At 38.1% G+C, this 21,842-nt stretch overlaps 1 protein-coding gene across 3 annotated transcripts in view; it reads right to left on the bottom strand.

Annotated features, from left to right (window-relative positions):
* The window catches only part of DISC1 (DISC1 scaffold protein), a 172,935-nt gene that overhangs the window by 71,273 nt on the left and 79,820 nt on the right, over positions 1-21,842 (bottom strand). The gene's annotated exons all lie outside the window — the stretch shown is intronic.

Raw genomic sequence — 21,842 nt, 5'->3', positions numbered from 1 at the left:
CATTACCATGAACTGGGGGATAATGCTCCAATATGAACATTATATTCATCACAAAGCATTTGTACTGGTGCACATGATTCTTTCATGCTTAATTTGTTATTAATCATAGTTTAAATTATAGTCACCGTTATGGGCAGTTTTTAAAATTACCAAAAAAGTCCTTTTTCAAAAAAAACACCCTGCATCATCTTCAAACTAATTCCCACTCTCCTCCCAGATTTTACCAAAAATATTAAGAGAGACAAGCAGAAGTTAACTATTCTTCACAGAGACTGGAGTGTCAGACTAATTTTTAGTGGGACATGGAAAAGTTCAGAAGAGAGTAAGGCAACTGAGATAAAGGACAAGAGGGCAGGGAACTTGACAGAGAAGCAGCTATAGCAGTTGCTTCTCTGAGGGGCAGAGATGTTGAAGGGAGGGAAGCAACCAGGATGCAGGACTGACAGGATGAAATGCAATACTAGAATATCATGTCTTGATTTAGAGAGGCAAGCAGTATGTACCAGGCTGCAAAAAAAGAAGTAACTCCAAGATATTTAAGCACAAAAGTAAGCTGCAAAAACATCTAAAATTATAAAAAGTTATTACTTGGGTGCTGTGATGCTGTTTATACCTGGAGAAGTTCCAGGTTTCATTATTTTTTAAGTTATTACTGACTATTAGATTATTGCACACAGCAATAATTAAAGGTAAATAAGGAATGGGAAATACAAACAAATGTTCACAGTAAAATTGGTGACTTGAGAGAATCTTTAAAAATGGAGAGGACTTTAGCCAGGCAGAATTTGCAGAGATGAACACAAAATATGAAAAACAGATTACTGCTGTGGACATGAATTCTGCTGAACAAATAATAAATATAATCAAATGCATATAAAGTCTTCACATTGTAGCTGCAAAACAAAATGAAGTAAAAACCAAAAAAAAACAAACAAAAAAAAGGCAGCATGTTACTATTCTTCTCTTCACTGTTACCCAAACAGATAAACACAATGATGGACTCCACCTACTACACAGTTGAAATCTTCATAACATCTCCATCGTTATTGTCCCTTTTGTTGTTCCAGATAAATGAAGATTATATCACAAAAGGTACCAAAAACCACTGTTTCAAGAAACTGAGAAAAAATAAAGCAACCAAAGCATGTTCACTGCAGAACACTGACAGCAACCCAAGCTTGAATAATGAATAATGAACTTCTGCAAAACTTCACAACAAGGCTGGTTTTCAGGTAACACAAATATGCTGAAGTCTGGGGGGAAATGGAAGAGGGAGGAAAGAAGGATAATTCATTCAGTGATTTTTGGGAGAAAGAAGTGGTCTCTACTTGCTCACTGGAGGATAAGTCAAAACACTTCTGCACTAAGCTGTGCAAGGAGGGGGGTGAATGCAAAAAAAAAAAAAACAACTTCACTACTTCAAGAGTGACAGAATTTAGGCTGAAAATAAGTTATTCAAGGAGAATGCCAATTTACAGATGCACACAAATAGACAGTACTCTTTTTTTCTTTAGCAGAAAAAATGTGGGTGGTCTGCAAAAAATTGCTTGATACATGATCAATACATTTGTATCTATACATGCTGCAGCAAGAAGCATGTATGGATGTAGTTCCCTCAGCAGCTCAGTGAAGCATGTTTTTGTATTAACAATTCCATTCTAATCTTCTCCTTCTCTAATTTTGCCTAAGAGATTCAATAAAGAGACTTCATTGGAAATACTCCATCCAGAACAACGACTAAAAAGGGTACAGTAAAAACAAACTAAAATTGCAGCACAGAGGCTGATCTGACCATTAAATGTACAGCACAAGAAGGTAATTGACACATCCATTTTGAAGTGATAGCAAAACAGTCACCAGCATATTAGAAGCCACTAGATTGCCTACCTACTATAAAAATTAAAGATTTATCAGATGTGAAACAAACATTTCATGGAGCTTTCCTTGACATTCTCTTCAGAAGTGACTGATCTGAATAGAGTTCCCTACGCCATATACTGAGTAGCTGAAACTAGTGGCACAAGCCTTCAAGTTAGAGTTAGGGGGTAAAACCATGGTAGGAAAAAAAATCCTGTGTGAATTCCTCTTCTGTGAACACTGAAGTCTAATGTTAGATGCTAAAAGGAAGCTTGATCTGTTTAGAAACAGACTCCTGCAGATCACAACAGCAACATTATAAGATGTGATTTTGCAAGTCCTGAATTTCAATTCCTTACAGAATTAACTACAATTGGTTATTTGCTTTCTAAAGTTGCCGTTCTTCACTTATAATGGTATTGATACTTACACCACACCAGTCTTCACAGGCTGGAATTCACCAAGGGAATAAGTGGTAGGGACCTGTAAACTTCAATAGAATCATAAGATTCAGTTTGCCACAAATCTCATTTAAGTCCTCAAAAATAAAACAATTGAACACTTTGCCTCTTCTGGAACACTACAAAATCATTATGTGACAATTAGAATGGTATAATAATAAGGAAAAAGGGTAAAAAAACCAATCAGATGCTGATTTCTAATCAATGCTAACAAACTTCCCAACTTGGAAAGTTTCTGAAGTATCCGTTCCCATTATCCAGAAAAGTGATGCTGTAATTATTCTGGATAATTTGTTGGTTGTCTCAACCACTCAATATGCCTCTGAGTTCACTAATCTTCAAGTTCCACCACCAGCAAAAGCCTCATAAATTCAGTATCCCTGCTTTGGCAAGAACACAATCCTCAACATCTGTCTCAGGTATCAGTGCAGTTAAAATATTCCATTGCCCATTAGGGAGGAAGATGAGATCACCAGGAAATACTATTCTGTATCCTCTTGGTTAGATACAAAGAGGACTGGCAGTAAACCTAGCCTCTCTTTCTTTCCCTGGCAGTCTGGATTTTCTCCAACAAAGGAAAATTTGTCACTTTCTATCCCTCCAGGTGATAAAAGAAATTAAATACTGCCTACACTTTGTCCTGTCTTCAGAAAAGGGCAAGAGTCTATGAACTCAAATGGAAAGAAGCACTCCCCTGAAAGTCTGAGCAAAACACCTAAGCTCTGTAGAAACTCAAGGCTGAGGACTCCTCTCTCTCCTTAGCCTTTCTGCTGGCTAGCTCTAAGCAGGGGCTGCAGATCCGACCCAAGGCACTAATTCCCACGAAGCTCTGTACAGAACACCCACACACATGACAGACACCGTGCTGTACCATGCACAGCAAGGTTTAGCACCTGGGAGCCAGACACCTGCCTTGGCAGCACCCAGTTCTTTCAGCTCAAGACCTCAATAACTTACTAAGGACCAGTAGGAAAAGTCACATTAGGTTGTCTGTGAGAGGCATTAAGAAAGTATTTGCCTGACACACACGAAGGGCAAAGTCAGACTAAATAATGTAACAGTCTCTCCTGGCCTCAACCCTGTGTAAAAGGAGCTTTATCTCAGAGGGGCTGGGAGACTAATTAATTTGTGCTTTTAAAAGCCCTTCAGAAACTTGGAGGAATAATGCTGGCCTGCTTGCAAAGTATTCATTCTTCTTCAGTTAATTTAATTCAGACTCCTTTTCCCTTAGCATGTATCAGTGCATCCCCCAGTAAAATAACACTGAATAAAGTCCACAAGGTGCTCTGCAGTTCAAGGCTGATGCTTGCATCTGTCACCTCAGCACATTGCTTTCATATTCTGTATGTGTAAGGCTGACTGAAAAATCGAGGAATAAATTTTAAAATTAGACTGTAATGAGGCAAGTGAGTTTGCCCTTTGTTCCTCTCTGTTGTCCTCAGCATGCCAGAAGGTTGGAAACAATACATGCCTACTCATTGGTGATCACCTACAAGAAAAAGGAGAACTAGGTACATCTGGGAGGGTTAATTCCCTTCTATATTATCAGGATATCAGACTTGCTCTAAATTATGGTAAAATAAAACAATGTGAGCATCACACCATGCCTCCTGCACAAAACCAGGGTCTGCCTCCACCTAGGTACTTAAGGGAGAGGAATAAACACCAAAGAAGGCCATCCTGGACCCTGGGATACTAACCCAGACACTGGGAACAAATTTCCCAAAGCAATGCTAAGAACAACCATAGCTTGCCAGTTCAGGGAACATGCAGATACTCTCCACCAACACGGATTTGCTGAAATGAACAGTGCGAGAAAAATTTATCCTGAAATAACTGCAAGCCTTGCACAGGAATGCAAGAGCCAAAGATACAAAAGTGGGGAGCATGCAAAGTTGCCATTTTGTTTTCTAGAACAGTATTGTATTTTAAACACAGCCTCAGCTTAAATCACTCTTAATCCACATTTCTACTTTTGAGTTTATCTTCAAAAGACTTGGTTCTCTTTGTACAGCAATCATCAAAACAGGTTCATCCACAACCAAATGACACTGTATGTCAGAATATATACTATATGTTCTAAGAGTTCAACAAAGAAATGCTATTTTAACAGTTATAACCTACCAGAGTTGTACCTTTGTATTGCCTTCATACTTGTTTTATTAGAAAATAGTAAACTGTTTTTATATTGCGACATTAATATATTTACACCAAGCTCAGCTTGCATGACAGTGGGATCTTCTTAAAAGGCACACAAAGAACACTAAAAAATGGTACCAAATTCACTAACTAAACTATTTTTGCATGATTTGTGTACATATTAAATTTATTTGTGTACATATTAAGTTTATCCAAATTTGAATTTTAAATTGATCAAGAGGAAACACTGCCTCAAAGGAAGTGGACACAATCAATTCTAGGTCCCAAATTACACCAAGATTATAACTGTGACAGATGTATTTGTTGAAACACAGCTTTTATTTGCAGATTGGAAGAGGAGAAACAGGCATTCCTCTCAGTATTTTAACTCAATTTTTCAGTGCTCAATAAACCAGTCACTAAACTGAATCAGAAACTGAAACAGAAAATTACCTCACAGCTCCTGCAGCAGAGACAAGAATGACACCATGATGTCAAAACCTCAGTTTCAAACTGGGATCCCAGTTGCTTGGAGCCCAAGCAACTGGAATCCCTTCAGATCAGTGACTGCAATTTCCTGTTAAAATTTCAACTGCACATAGCTCTATTCTGTACACAAGCAGCTAAAGATAAAAAATGTATATAACAAATCACTGCAAGCTTAGTTCTTTGCTGTTTCATGATAGTATCAAAGCCAGTTTCAGAGCATTTGGTTCTAAGCCCATGCCAGTGTATTTGCTGAGGGTCTGTACCTGGACACTGGGATCTGCAGATGAATGTGGTGCTGTGCTGCACGGGGCTCTGCATGGCCCTGAGCACATCATCAGGACAGGCTGCACTTCCCTGGCTTCTTCTCCCTGCCCCCATCACTCTTTGGTCCTGTATTTTCTGCTACACAGAGGATATAAATCACAGCTGAAATTCCCTCAATGCACCTCAAAATAATGAGGGTTTACTGCAGGAGCACTCTATCATTCACATCCTGATTCTGGCCTCCTACCCTTCCCAGTGTGAGGATTTGTTTTTGAATCACAGGCAAATAAAGCACATCTACAGAATGCTACAGCTTCTAGCTGCTCCCCAGGGACACCTACACTGCCAATATATTCAATTTAGTGTTAATAAACCATAATGAGTCAGCAGAAATCACTCCTATCCCAACCATACTCCCCTGAGGGTGCCAGCAGATGTTCAAAGGAGAGATCAGCAGCAGGGCACTGCCAATTGCCTCCATGTTATTTTAACCTCTCTTGTCTGTTCTGCTTTTAATTGCCTACGTTATAAAAAGGGGATAAAAGAAACAAATCCTTTTGATGAATATAGTTCACCCCTGCAGAGATAAAAATTCTAGAAATTCCCATTCACACTTGCATGGAAAGACAATATAATATTGCTTTATCATCTGGAATGATACAAAGCCATTGTCATCTGAATCAATCGGTCTCCTGTTTGCTACGTGACATAGCACAATAAAGCCCAAGGGGATTTGTCCACATTTGCAGATGCACATGGTTTAGTGGTGGCCTTACAGTGCTAAGCTAGTGGCTGAATCCTAAAGTCTTTTCTAACCTAAACATTTCTGTGACTTCTGCAGTAGAGAGCTGCAAGTCCCCCACGGCAGAACTCTTGCAGAAGCACGTACGGAATATTACATTCAGCTCTGGACACCTCATTACCAGAAAGATAACACATTAGACAGAGTTATTAGAGAAGCAACAAAAATGATAAGTGAAGATTGAAGAGTGTTATTATATCGAGACATTAAAAGTTAACTGCTTAAAGGTTGACTAGGGAACAGCTTTCTGGGGGACACAGTTACAACCTGTAAATATTTGAAGGAAGGATATGAAGGATATGTACGGCAATAAGGAAAATGAATTACTGAAGATGGAAAAAACAGATACAATTACGAATAAAAAGATGAAATTAAGAAACATCTGACTCTCAAGGAAAAAAGGAAGGGTAATAGAAGGCAGGCTTTGAGAAGCCTATTGCTTGGATGACTTAATAGGCCTTTTATATCTCTACCTCCTGTAACTCCATGATAATAAGGATGGAGCAAAAGAAAGGACTCAAAGTATGAAATCCAATTAATTCTTTGCCAGTAGGCAAACCATCTTTATCAGATATGTTGGCTTAGCAATAAGCTTAAGCTTGGCATGATAGATCCTACCTGTCAGTTATTCAGATGTAGCTTTTTGTAAAGTCTTCAGGGAAGACAAGAGTATTTTTATACTTTCATTAAAACACAGACTACATCCATCAAAGGAGGAAGTTATATTAAAAAGATCTGTGGCATTCTCAGACTAATCTGTGCATCTGACCAGTGCCATATTTAGCATTATCTAATCTGTTTTGTGCATCTAACAGACTGCAAACCCTTTGGGGCAGAAATCCCATCCTCCTCTTCCTTTTTATCACACAGCGTTGAGTGTGTTGACAGCGCTCAACAAATAATAGCCACTTCCAAGGGAGGGAAGAAGTCAGAGCTAGCACACAGTGTGTAGTATTATTTTCAAGGGATGAACCATTACACTAGTAGCAGGAGTCTTCATGTACATTCCAGCAGTATAACTCCTGCTTCTCTCAGGAAAAATAACTTTACACACACAGAAAATGCCTCAGAACACTCAGGGGGAAAAAAAAAAGATCATTTGAACAAGTACAGAAAATGGCAGGAAGAACTGACAAAGAGGACACAAATTATTGATAAGTGGAAGAAAATAAATACTGAGACTAAAATTTAGTCTGAAGTTTAGACTAAAATGAGGAGCATTTTAAAGACATACACAATTTGCATGTATGATACCATCTTTAAAAGGATAGTCAGGCATCACTTCTCAAATAACAATTCATCACTAGGGGTATATTTAAAAGAACCCATATCAGTCTACTTCTCTGTTTCCATGCAAATCATCCACAGCTCATACTATTTATTGACACTATTTTGGCTCATACAAAACTCTTGTAGAAGCCCATGTGAGGAGCCAACAAGTCTGCTCACCATTTTAGAATCTGCCAAAGTTAATTTTTGAAAGAGCATACAGGGACATACATGGTTACATAATGACATGCTGCCCTTTAAGGTGCTCTGAATTAAAACATAACAAGCCACAGATTATTTATAAGATCAGTGGGAGAAAGTTACTGCTGGCAGCCTGCGTGGCACACCTGGGCACTCCTCTGACAAACTCCTCCTTTTAATATCTGATATTTCACACACATACAAAGATATTACAGACTCATGGTAATAAACTCTGACTTGGAATCATGTACCCCTAACAACTTTACTTTCACCATCTTGAATGTTTGCTTTTACGCAGAGATGCTGCCTGTGTTGCTCTTAGATGAACTTTCTTCTAAGAAGTAGTGCCAGCATTGAATGAAATACTGATATCCATGGATGAGACAGGTTTTACAGAGATGCTTTGTTTTACAAATGCTCTCAGTTAAGCATATGAAGCATCTGTTGTGTACTGCTCCCCATACACCAAATGGATATTCAGGAAAGTAATGTACATTAAGTAGTACAGTGAGGGAGATGAACACTCCCACCTCATTTGCTACAGGCTTCAAATGCTGTGTGCATTTACAGAGCTGCTAGTTTAGAAACAGTTGCAATGCAGCTTCTCTTTCCAAGGACAAATTAGTTAGCGGATTTTAAAATACATGTTCAGAAAACTAATTTCTCTGGCTCAGTTTTCCAATCTTTAATAATCAGATCAACTCACTTCCAGGTTTAGATAAATAACTTAGGAGAAATGTTTTCTGTTCATAGAAATTTATTTTTCCGGACAAATTTTCATGTAGTATGAGAAGTATACTTTTTTTAAAAATTATTGCAAGACTTTACTGAGATATAAAAATGCTATTTTACTCATGTTTCATTAAACAATTAATGATCCAATTTTTTAAAAAAACTGTCCAGAAACATATAGTTATTATGTCATTAAACAACCTAAATTCCAGTCAGAGTCAAGAGGACTTGAGCACTTACTCCACTGGAAAAGCTAAGTGAAGAGAGATTCTCAAGACACACAGCTGTACCCCAAGTTAGGTTGCTTCCAGCTTCACCCCCACAGCTGTCAAGTAGCACCAGCAGGCAGATATGGTTTTTTGCAACTCCTAGAACTTAGGGGCAAGACCAAACACAATGACAGATTTTGTAAGAGTGGTGAGAAAAAAGCTCTGAATAAATTAGACTTTTTATCATCTCAATTGGTTTTGTATTTGTCCACACCACTTCCACCATACTGCTGCCACAGCGACAAGTAAGGGCATAGCTCAGCAAATCTCAAACAAATCCAAAATTTGGATTACACAGGAAAAACTATCCTTTTCAAGTCCCATAATTTTTTTTTGTTTCTTTCTTGCATGTGGATGTATTCTGTGATGATTCCATGATAATGTAAGCTTCCCAGTAGCCACACAAGATAACACAAATTTGGTTTCCTACTCCTACCCTTGTCCAGTCTTGGTGTAAGCTGGAGACACGGAAGCAAAGCAGGGCAGGCCTTTTGGACATGCTGGATTAACTGTGTGCCTGCATGCACAAACGAGCACACCTACAGCGGCTTTTTATGGAAAAACAAATTAATTTCTTCCCACCCAAGGAACTTTTCTAGATGGAAGACAAAAAAGTGTCTGAGCATACATAAACCAGATAAACTGTACTGAACAAAACAGAGCTCTGCTCAAAACTCAACAGGAAAAATGTTTTATGAGAAGTTCCTTAATGAAGGAATTAACTCATGACATGTCACACAAACCAACAGGAAGAGAAACTGCAGGCTTTGAGATCTAGACCACACAGGGTCTAGATCCTGCCCTTCATTTTAAAACTCTCTTACACAATAAGTTGGGTGATGATGACCTGACTTTTCTGAATTATTCTCATTATTTCCTTAGTTGTCACTTTAATTCTGCATAAAAGGGTTTCAGAAGCCTGTGTTTACTAAAATTGCCCACTTTTAATCTTATACCAGGTATTCTCCAAAGAAAAGCAAGAGAGAAGTCCAGAAAGCAATGTAATCCAACTGCAAGTCCAACAGCAGGTTTTTCCATCTTCCATACAATAGAACTAGTAAAGTGAACTCACAAAAATACTAACAAAAAAGTCAAAAGAACACTTCAGTATGGTTCGTTATGAAAAAAATGGCTCAACACTAGCACTGAAATGAAAATGGCTACATACCTCAATATAACAAATCACATTCTGAAAGAATAATTCACCTATAACATTTGTATTGATTTTTACAGATAATAATATCTCCCCCTAAAACGTATTTCATGTTGTCTTCACTCCATTGATCAGAGGCGTTATATAAATGTTTCCATCAATCTGATAACACTTTCATCTACACATGCATATCCTGAAACTTTGCAGAGCTCCAAAACATGCATGTAGTGCACGTTAGGTAAAAATAATCTGGATTTTTGTTATGGGCTGTTTCCTTCTATATATGCACTACCTTACTAAGATCACACTACACTGGGTTTACCAGCAACCATCAGCTGTTCATATTTTCTACAAGAAAGTAAATGCATCGAAAAGGAAGGTTTTATCCACGACATTTTATGTGTTTGGCAAATTACTGATATTCTCAGGTTCCCTGTTGATACAGATACAAATTTTTTCTTCATCCTAGCACACTCCCTCTGAGTTCTAGTTCAAACTGGTGAATAATACATTAACTCTTACTAAAACAGTAAGTCTGACAGTATATCAGCATGGCATGTTGATATCAGATACAGGTGAGCAATAACATTAATGAAAACTGAAGCTGCATTTATAATACAGTCACTGAAATCAAAAACTTGTATTAAGGTAAGTAGTCAAGAGACAGACACTTTGAGGGGCTATTAAAATCATTAACAACATACATCACCTGAATGGATTATAAAAATGCTATACATAACATAAAAATGTTATACAGGACTATAAATTTAGTTAGCATACATACACATTACAGCATGCTCCCAATTCCATTTCACTATTCCGATGAACCTAAATCCTTTAGGCTTTCATGAAAAAAGCCTAAGGGACGATCCAAAAAGCCTAAGGGACATCATGCTTATAATGCAGAGCTAACTCTCATGTGCAATTCCCATCAATGTATAAAATACCTCTGCAGGTTGAGCTGTAGGAAAGGAGAGTAACCACCGTTCATTTTACCTACACTACCAATACATCAGAAATCTGACATAAGCAAATCCATCCTGAATATGGGAATCAAGACACAGAAGGGCCTGCCTTTCATCAGTGATTACTTGAAGCATTTGACTGTCATTCTGAAACTAAGCATAGCCTTTATGAACCAAATAAAGCTTCCTAGCTCCAATCTCACAAGCAACAAAGAAAAATGGTACTTCCACCTTTGTCAGTAAAAATTCTCACAACAGAAGACTAATTCCATGCACACAGTAGCTACACTGAAACAAATCTACAGCAGTGTCAATGCACCCGCTTTTATTCCCACTGTACTGACATTTGAGGAAATGTGTTCTCTATTAAAAAGCATTTTATGCAGCTCAATCACTTATTACTCTGCAGGCATTTCGAGATTTGGCTTCATTACACATTGTAGCACCACCAGCAGTGATCAAGGACAAGAATTCAGTGTCAAAACAGCATTCTGATATTTTGAACTTAAGTCAGACAATACCCAGACTTATCTGGACACTATCTCAAGAACATTAGTCCTCTTGAAATGTCCATTTGCAAGTGAGAAGGTGAACTCACCCATCCCAGGAAACTGGTGCTAGTACAAGGAGCGCTGGAGGCCCAGTGTGACCTCTCTACTTCTCTATCACTTCATTCTGAAGAAACCAATATCCAATACCACTCTGAATCAAGCCACACATGGACTTGCACATGGAAACCCAGTCTCCCAGACCACTGCATTTACTACCTGTTTTGCATCCTTTGCTTGAAGAAGTTTTAGTGGAAATCTCAGCAAAATGTGTCCTCTAACTCTGTGTGCTCTTGCTCTGTGATGCTCTAACAAATTGAAAGACTTAGCAAAATGTCTTACAGAAGTCCTCTCACCAATTCTACTTGCTGAACAGTCTGCCTGTTTGCAACACTTCCCCACCCCATTTTATAAGTTGGTCTTTCGGAATGAACTCTTAGCCTGTAAATGCAACTCAAACTAAATTTTGTGTTTGTGAAGCTTCCTCCCCCTCCTTCATGTGCAACAGCTCCAGCTCTTCCATACTGCACTACTGCTTGAAAAAATTACCATCAGTAAAGGTGTCAATACAATATCCTAATTTAAATGGTTATTTTTCCCCTTGTTAAATCCTCAAGTGTTTTGAATACCACACTAGGGTATAATAGAATGTGAATAAGTAATGAAAGATAAAGATGTGGATTTAAATAAAATATCCCCTATTACCATCCTTAATTCTTATCTATTGTTAAGAAGACAGCCATCTGGAACATTACAGCAAGGTGCGCATTCAAGAAGCGCCCAGCCAGAACAAAGTGCAATTCAAACCCCTCAATAACAGCCCTACATCAAGTTTTAAGAGGACACCTGGCTACCAAGAAATGCCGCAACCGCGCCGCTTTATCTTTTGCCGCAGGACGCGAGGCCGGCGATGCGAAGGCAGCTGGGGCGGGCTGCAGCTGCGGGGGTGTCCGGGAAGAGGGCTCGCCCTGTCCCTCGGTCGGTCCGTCCCTCGGCGGGCGCGCCTCTCCCGCGGCAATGCCGCCCCCTCGCGCCGCCGGCCCGGCAGAGGCGCCCCCGCTCCCAAGGGCCGCCGCCGCTTTAATTGCTGATTAATTACAGCCTCTCACCAAGGTCAAAAGGAACGTTCCGAGGCAGTATAAATGCTGCCATGTGGAAAATACATCATATTAAAAAAAGCTTTTTTTTTTTAAAGTAAAATCTGATATTTGCTGCCCTAATGTGCGTAGAGCTTGCTTCTCACAGTGCAAACCCTGCAGTAAGGCACCGCTCCTGTGTATGAAAATAGTGACACAACCCACACACCAAACAAAATTTAACAAACATGGGGGTTTTCTCCAAATTAAATCATTCTAGAATATATTTTCTCTTGAAATTAATTCTTTCCCAAACAAGACTGGCCAATAATACAATACCTGTAATATTACAATACCTGTAATTATATTGAAGTGGTATTTATAAAAACATCAAACTTTTAAATTGATCCAATTCAGAAATAAGGGAAACAGCAGTGCAGAGTGGCTGTTGACTGCAGCAAGCAATAAATCATACAAATTGCATAATTATAACTTCCATGACTCCAGAGACAGTTTGCACTAGGCAAACTGCATGATAAAACAGGATGAGTTTTATAACCCCTGAAAGGAGAATGCTCCAGTCTGGTAGTCAGGACACAGAGACAATAGCACATTGTTCCTCAAGAGCATGTTTGACTACTGGGGACCCATCACCCTCCTTCAGTGGGTCAGAGGTGGCTTCAAGTCCTACACACAGAAGAAAGTCCATCCTGATATTGCACACTGTCATAGTGCTGGGCCACTGATCTCCTATTTGTTTTTTAAGGGGAGAGGCAGGGGAAGAGGAAATTCAATTAACCTGATTCCAGATGTTTGCAAGGGGAGGAGACAAGATTCACTTTTGGTTACAGGAAATATTTAATAGAATACCAAATCAAAGCTTCTTTCAATCTTCAACACCTTTTCTTCAAATACGTCCTTGGGTTTTGTGCCTCCTTCCTGCCACCACTTAAATTCTTCCACTGAAGTTTTTGGGGTTTTTACCACCCTCTCTCCCAACTCTCCAGTTCATCAGATGAAATAAAAATAAATTATTTGCAGTATCCAAATCATAGCTGCTCCCTCAGGACAAGGGAGGAACAGTCCCTTTCCTTTTTTCTTCATTGCAGCTGATTTACTACCAGTCACAAGTGGGCTGAGCCTTTCCCTACCCTGCCAGGCAGGGTGTTCTCCAATAATGACAGCAGAAAGTGGCAAAGAAAGACCTGGCATAAGGCTTCTCATAGTCCTTAGTTAGGCTGTTTGAGCTGATGGTACAAGACTCCAGTGAATGTTTCAACAGTTTAACTTAATCTTACTTTCTCACTCTAGCAAATTGCTCCCATTTTCCAACCAATTTACAGCCTACATTCCTACTCTGCTGTTAGAACTGTTTACAGTAAATCAGATTTGCCTGTGATTGTTGAAGCAATAACTCTCAACAAAGAGGGCAGCAGGAACATATTTCAGTCTAATAAAATAAATGATGGCAGATTAAGTTCTCTTTTAAAGAATGTCTTATCAAAACCTACAGAGAGACTGTCATTTCACAGAGGCAAAGGGATGGTTGCCAAAGCTGGGAAGAGTTAAAGATCTGTCACTCACACATAGTGTGCCAAAATAACAAAAATAATGTGTGAAGAAAGCAATCACCTATGGCAGGAATGGGGAACAAAAGCTAAATGAGTTTTTCCTGTACTAGTGACCTTTGATTGCAAGACAGTCAGGTAACTTTTCCTACCTAACCTCTTATCACAGAGTTACTCTTGGGCAGCAACTCTTCTATTACTATGCCTCTTACCTATTTTATAACTTTGAAGGTGCACAGTACTCAGTCTCAAACTATTCACTGAAGTATATCCTTTCTACTGAAGGAGAATTCTTCATCAAACAATCATTTCAGGTAGGCTATTTCCAGAAATCCATCTTTTTTTCCTTTTTAAACTTTATAGCTATGTAATTTTTAGACACATCTTAGGTATAAAGTTTATCACCAGTCCTACTGTTCAGCAGCAAAACGCCATGGAAGAAACAAAGACAGAGAGAATAATTCCAGTGCCAAGTCATCTTGGGCTCTCTGCTGTTTAATACAGGCAAATCACTCCTCTGTGGGATCATCATACTCTGCCTTGAGAGCTTAGTACTTCATCACAGCTCAACATGTACCTTTTTCCTAACAGGGAACTGAAAGAACAGATGGGAACCTGGAAAACACTGCTGAAGGAAACACACATTTGCAATGTGTGATGGCACAACAAAGCCAGGATTACCCCACCACAAACCCTTTAAGCACCACCTTGAACAGGCATAATAGGCAGGGTAAGAGAATTATTGGGATTGTGATAAGGAAACTGTCCCACAGTGCAGGTCCACCAGAAAGTGCACAGAGTGTGTTTTCCAGCCTTGTTACCATTAATGAGAGCAGAGCACCTCATAGCAAGGGGGAGCAGGATCTTGAATGAAGGCACTTCTCACTGCATCTCCATGTTCTGGGACAGGAAAAGGACCTGGCACTGTAGAGCACCACACAGAGATGGGTCTCCTGCTTGATAATTTCAGATACATTGCCTTTGGGACTCTGAAGTGAAGCACCCTCTGTTTACAGTGTCCCAATGCAAAAGAAAGCCTAGACAAATTTCTTGGGACAGTGAGCAGGTACATACACAGAAGAAAGAAGCATAAATGGCTGCCCATTTGGGTTATTCCCTTGCACTAAATATGTAGGCTGGAAAAAACCTACTTGTCAGCAAGTATTGGCAATTTTTAGAGCAACCATATGTAACTACCAAGTCACAAATCATGCAAGTGGAAAGGAAAATCCGTAACTCAGGTTTGCTATGCATGGGTTGAAACAGGGAAGAGGGTCCATATTTTTTAAAAAGAAGTAACATTAAGCATCAAATTTAGAAAGCTCAGTTAAACTGGGAAAAAACAAAGGTAATAAAAATAACTTAGAGAATAGAAAATTGAATTAACAGTGAAGTGGGCCCATGCAAGTTACTTCAGGAACCTTTTGCATTAGAGAAACTATCAGAAATAAGAGAACAGCATAATAAACTAAATGAAATTACTTTACACATACACAGATACAAATAAAAATACAAAAAAGTTCAAAAGGTTTGCACAGAGATGAGGAAAGATATAAGAGAAATAAAGGAAAATATGTCAATGAGATTTAAGAAAGTTGAAGACTGACAATGAAAGTGAACATAAAACGAGTGAAAAGAGGGAAAAGAAAATGAAATGTTGACAACAAATTATTGCTCAGAATTTAGAGATTAAAACGTTTTGGTTTTTTTACTGCAGAGATGTCTGGCATTTATCAGAGATGGAGAAGTATTAAAATATAAGCTCTGCAGAATGTCTAATGGTAGAAAGAGGGTATAAAATAAACATAGAGATAAACATGGAGAACGACAAAGATGATGGACTCTGGGCATTCTGAAATTTTAAAACAATTCCCAAAACCCCAGAGAATTTTAGAAGATAGAGGTTTTCTTACTTCTTTATATTTCTTTGAAAGGTGTAAGAGGATGCCTGGAACACTACAGGGGGATGCTACAGAAGCAGAACTAAACTAATAAATATATACTCTGATGGTTCTGAGCTGCAGTTCAGCATTTTAGCCCTGTGACAAAGTATTCTAACATAGGAAAAAATCCTGCTGCCCTGGTCCTTTATCCTGCAAAATTGTGAATATGTCTTCTACTTAGACCAGTGAATACTGGTTTTCAAGGTCAGGCAGACAGCTTGTAAAATGCTCTGTGCTTTTAGAGTTCTGTGTTTTCCTGTGGTCTCCATTTCCCCAATCAATCCATTCTTATGCCACATAAGTAACCTCAGCAGGGGTCACCATGAGAGGCAAAATGCAAGCAGCATAAGAATGAGGAAAATACTATATCCTGGGCCTTGGAGGAATGGAGTCAGAGAAGGCTTCTGTATGGCATCTTCTTTTAAGAATAAATAAATCAGGTAGAGAGTATGGTCTTGGTGAACTGTACACTGTCCTGGAAAAGGTGTGAAATTGTGCTCCACGTGATTAGGAGCTCAGACAAGCAGGATTTCAATGAATTACTGAATAGTATGAAAACAATTTCACATAGCGTGAGATGGAGACAAAAATAAACTGTGCAGAGATTGAAAAGTATTGTCAGCTAGTAAGTTAAAAATTATAGAAAAAAAAGTGGAAAGGAAGGGAACCAGGCACTACTACACAACGCAATTAATTTTAACACTAACAAAAAATGTTGCCATTTTGCATTGGCGAATAAAAAATTGATGAATAAGCAATTTTGCATTTTTAGGTGAATGAAAAATTTGCCATTTTTTATTAATCTAAAAAAACACCAAAACAGGACTAGCTTCTCTAGTTATCATTCTATTTATAAAACAACAGATCCAGAACACAAGTCTAAAAGGGGTTATTGCTTTTGATGATCCTGTTCATCTGCAAAACACAAAAAGATCTTTCTGAACTGATTCCAGCTGCAGCTACATATCAGAAAACGCAGTTATTGGTCATTTCCAATAAAATTTTTGTTGAACTCTGGCTAAAGACAATTGTCCTGTCAGTTTAAAACCTTTTTTTTTTTTTTAATCTAAGGTTGTCAGTTTCAATTATCAGCCATTAGAAATGATCACTTCTGCTTTTGTCTATCACTATAAATATCTTTCCACTATCAAGTTCTGCTCTCTGAGCAGGTAGTTGCAGGTTATAACCAAAGGATCTCAGACTTCTGTTCTTTAAACTGAACAAAGATGGCTCATATTTACAACTGGCTTTAACCAGCCTCATTGGCAGAAACTGTTAGGACACATGGGCTTTATTTATCATTTTCCTCTGGTCTATAATCCATACCACAGACAGGCTGCAGGCAAAATCTTTTTGAGTATTGGCCAATTTGCTCTTGAAGCATCCTTGGACTACAATACTGATACACCATCCATGCTTTTGAAACTGGCAAAAGACTAAGCCAAGTACTTGCCAAAAGCTGTCAAAAACTCAGTTCAGCAAAGCTGAAGGAATTGTACAAAGCTGGAATAATTGTTGTGTCCCTGTCAGAATTTTGTTATTTTCAGGTTTTCCCCAGATTGTCATTACTTACTACATAAGAAAGGATATGGAGAAAAAGAAGAGCTAATCTAATAAATATCCATATCTATGTTTTTGCATTGCAATCTAAGGTACTGAAAAGGACAACAACACCATTTTTGATGCTTCAGCCAGTGTCTACAGCTTATTTAGAGGGCATGTTGTCTCCCACTGGAGTTATATCCTTCCACCTAAGGATGTGGCTGACCACTTCATGAGCTAATAAACAATGAAATGTTACACCAATTCTCACAGTTTTTTTCAGAGGTACTGAATAGACGTGGATAAACTTCATACTTCTAACATTTTTCTGCTGGCACAAGAAAATTTTTATTTTGATCACTAGACCAAGGAACATTTAAACAGATTAAGAACTAGATTAAGAACATATATATACCTAGAAGATTGCACACTGGAAACCTGAAAATACAAGAGCAATAAATTTCATTTGGGTCATTTTTTACTGCAGTAACAAGAACAAATGCTACAGGTGATTCTGTTGGGAATTCCACATTGCACATGCTCTGATTTGCAAAAAATAATTTTCTCCTAACTATAGGGAAACAATATCCTACAATAATAATTTAACTGTAAAATTCAAAGGGCTATTAAGTTCACTGAACTAAAATCAACAGCAATTAGCTTTTAGCTGAAACATGCAAAATAAAACACCTGGATTCTTCTTTAGTAGACAAGGACTACTAATCTCAAAATTTATCATTTTGTCATAAAGCTGAAGGATTTCCTAGTTAAAAGAATTTCTGACCAAGTCCTGCTCTTTCTTATGTGGACTGCACTTTCATCAAAGTAAGATGATCTGCATCCAAGCAGCTCAGCTCAGAAACAGATGCTGCAGCTTCAGTGTGGAGAATGCCAGAGGTGAAACCCTGAACTCTGCTGAAACTGGAGGCAAAACTCTTCTGATCAATGGATCAGAATCCCTGTCCCCTTGTATTTTCAAAATTCTCTCTCCAACAAAACATTCAAAATGAAGACTATGAAAAATCTAAAACAGCTGCTGTTTTCTGCAGGATTCAACATTTTCCAAAGGTTCTTAAGGTCAATCCTACAAGGAGATGGGGCTGGTGCCTATTTGCTCTTCTCTGGCACAGAGCACAGATTATTTTTCTCTGTACAATGTTTTAGAACACAGGAAGTGGGAAAAAATTAGTAGATAAAATGTTTCTATGACTTCTGATCCAGATACAGAATTGTTTATCTGCACAAAAATACACATAGTTTCAGCCTGTCATTTCCAGCTCACATTGTTAATTATATTTCAATGCACCTCACTAGATAAGAGGTATAATCCAGCCAAAAGCATATAAAGGTTGTAGTCCAAATTATGCAAGGTGTCTTGCAGCTGATAATTCCAACAGGTAATGAACTGTTTAATCTTATGCAGCTTGGCAAACACGCCTGTTTATCTTTACCCAAGCCTTCAACATGCACATCAAACCAAAGATATTATCCACAAATTTGATGAGTGAATCTCCTTTTCAGTTAGCATCAAAGTTTTAATTATATTTTACTGCAATATTTTTCCGTAAAGAAAGTAACCAGGTTCAAACGCAACAACAAAAAAAGTAGTGTTTGAAATACCCAGTTCTGTGAATTTCTTACATTTCTTACATGATCTCAGCCTATCAGTAGAAATCTGGCAGGACATCAGAAATACTGATCACAAGCACCTGCTGCACATGGGCCACAGACTCTTTGCAATTATAGATGTCAAAATCCCTGGGCCTTATACTGTCACCTGCTGCTATTGTGTCCCATGGCCAAATACTGAATGTGTGGAGCTCACAGCTCACAACAGGATTGTAACAGGAGCAGTGCTTACATCCCACCTTGTACAAGGAAACTGTGGCCCAAGTCAACTGAAACATCAGCAAACTGCCTCTGTTCCTGCTCAAGTAAGAGCAGAAATCAAACTGAAGGACACAGAGTTCCAGCTCCTAACTGCAGGCATTAGCAATCCCTCGGTTCTCTGCCTTTCGCTCCTGTTTATGTCTCCAAGGACAGAGAAAGAAAATTCTTGGGTGAAAACTTTCAGTTCCTGAACTGGAGATGGAAGGTACTTAACTCTGGTCTAAATAATAAGATTTCCATTGCCTCAGAGTAATCAGTTCAGATTTAATGGAAGTACAGAAAAAGACTAAAAGCTTAGAGAAGATGTAAATACATTTTCTTTGGGGAATCAAAGTCAGAAAAAAATATCTTTTTCTTCCATTTAAATTCTCTGTATTTCTACTTGCCTGTATTGGTAAAAGGTGTAAATTGGAAGAGATTTTCTATTGTAAAGCCTTCTTTACCATAATACATTTAGCATTAAAATAATTTTTAGAGGAAAAAACCCAGCTCTTCTAGAAAGGATTAGAATTTCAGTAGGTTTTTTCTGGATTTGTCATCAGGTATTATACCTCCCCCACCTTTTGATAAATATTATCCATTACTCCAGATTTGGCTATACTTCTGCATATCTGTAGGTATTAAGCCTGCAAGCATGCATGGATTGCAATCACCCTGTGGTGACTGAAGGAACAAACTACACAGCAGACAGTAATTTCATTCACTTTAAAATAGTTAATTAAGTGAACACTCAGTCAAGGCTGGTAATGTCTATATTTTACAAAATCTTCTATAGAAACTTTCATTTAGGTTGTATCTTTACTACTGTATACCTCAAACAAAACCTTAAGCCAAAAAAAGCAAGAAAGAATGAGGCAGAAATGACATCTGACAATCTGAAGGAACAAAAACTGGAGGAAAAAACCTGTATTTCACGAGGGACACCTTGTATTCCAAATGGAATTGTATTTATTGGCATTTATTTTGCTTAGATGTACATAATTGTAGATGCTATATCTGAATACTGCCAGTCAAAATCAAAGTCAAGATGAATGGCAATGTCTGAGAAAATAAGTATCTGACTTCAGTCAGTAAGGTAGATTTACCAACAATGCAAAGAGGTGTAATTCTTTATAAATTGCACGCGTTTATGCAAGCACAGAATTAGATTTGTACACTGTAACTTGAGAACACTGTAAAAACTCTCGAATTAAAATTTTTGTGTGGAAATGTACTAAAGTGATAAAATTTTGAACCAAAATACACACATCTGAAAAACATCTGCAATTAAAAGGTTAAACAGTATCTTCACTCTGCTTCTGCTGCAGTATACCCTTCATCTAGCACATCAATTTTATGTCAGTGATCCCAGATGACCCAAACCAACATTTTCTTGCTTACAGCTAGAAAATTAAATAAACTCAAAAACATTAACTGAATATAAAATGCCGTACTAATTTTATCTTCAATTTGCAGAAAGTCTGAATATTTGCAAGGCTAACTGCCTGAGATTGCTTTCACTGAGTACTACTTGAAAACAAATTAACGCTATTTTTTAAGTATTCTATCCATCTCTATACTTATCCTCAAGAGAAACTAAATGAGGCAAAGTATCCTAATGAGCCCTTTGCACATTTCTGGGACCTGAAAATATCATGACATGTTGATATAACTCGAACAACATTAAAGAAAAAAAAAAACAAAATAACAACAACACACACACAAAAAAACCTCTAATTTAAAGAAAAAGCAAAGCAAAACCATGCTGTATGACACAGAGAACAAAACCCAAAATGAATGTAACTTAAACCTGTGAATGGCATATCAACTGTTCATTGACTTTTCCAATAAAACTTGAGGTTTTTAAGTTTTCGTGCTTCCAAAATATATATAGGCAGTACCTGTATGTAATGGCAAAATTAACAGAAACACAAAATCAATTCCCCAAGTGCCTCCTTGTGAGACAAGGAAAGCAGTATTTACCTTTCTTTGAATTTGATCCTATCTGCTAAGTATCACTCCATGTCACCACTTGAACTGGTCTCTTCTGAGCACCCCACCACCAGGCCCACAAACCTTTCTGCTTGCCTTTGAGCAGCTCATCAGACACAACATCTTTCTCACAAAACTGGAATTCTCTTAATATTACATCAAGAACAGCAGCTATATATTATCAGGAGTTACAAATTTCCTAGCATGATATATCCGAACTCCAGAAGTAGCAAACTCAGGAGTGCTTGTTGGTTGTCACCAGGGCTAGTGTCATGCTAAAGGAGTTTGCATTACATTTGGGAACCTGCTCTATCTGGCCAATGATATCTACTTTTTCTCTCTTTTTAATCTTAGCGTCTCATTCTTTTTCAAACCAGCTACAGCCATTGCAAAAAAAAAAAAAAAAAACCAATGTGAATTTTCAATCTGAGCCCAGCACCTCAGAAGATGCAGCTGCAGAACCAGAATCGAATGAAGAATGATTAAAATTGGTGGTATGCATTTCCACGTTTATTCCAAATTTCACTCATCTGTGTTGCTTCTTCCTACTTATTCTGTTGCATTGCTGTCAGCTGAAGAAGCTGAACTAAAAAGCAGAGCAGTGCAGAAACCTAGAGCAGAGATGGCAAACCAGAATAATTTGATATGACGTGCACTCCAGAAGTCTAATGCACCGTGTATATAGCTGGCAGCAGCATTTCAG

This window comes from Melozone crissalis, unplaced genomic scaffold (genome assembly GCF_028551555.1).
Source record: "Melozone crissalis strain CALT ecotype California unplaced genomic scaffold, PUWL_Pcris_2 ptg000027l_1, whole genome shotgun sequence".
Lineage (NCBI taxonomy): Eukaryota > Metazoa > Chordata > Aves > Passeriformes > Passerellidae > Melozone > Melozone crissalis.
This window is presented reverse-complemented; position numbering and strand designations above follow the sequence as displayed.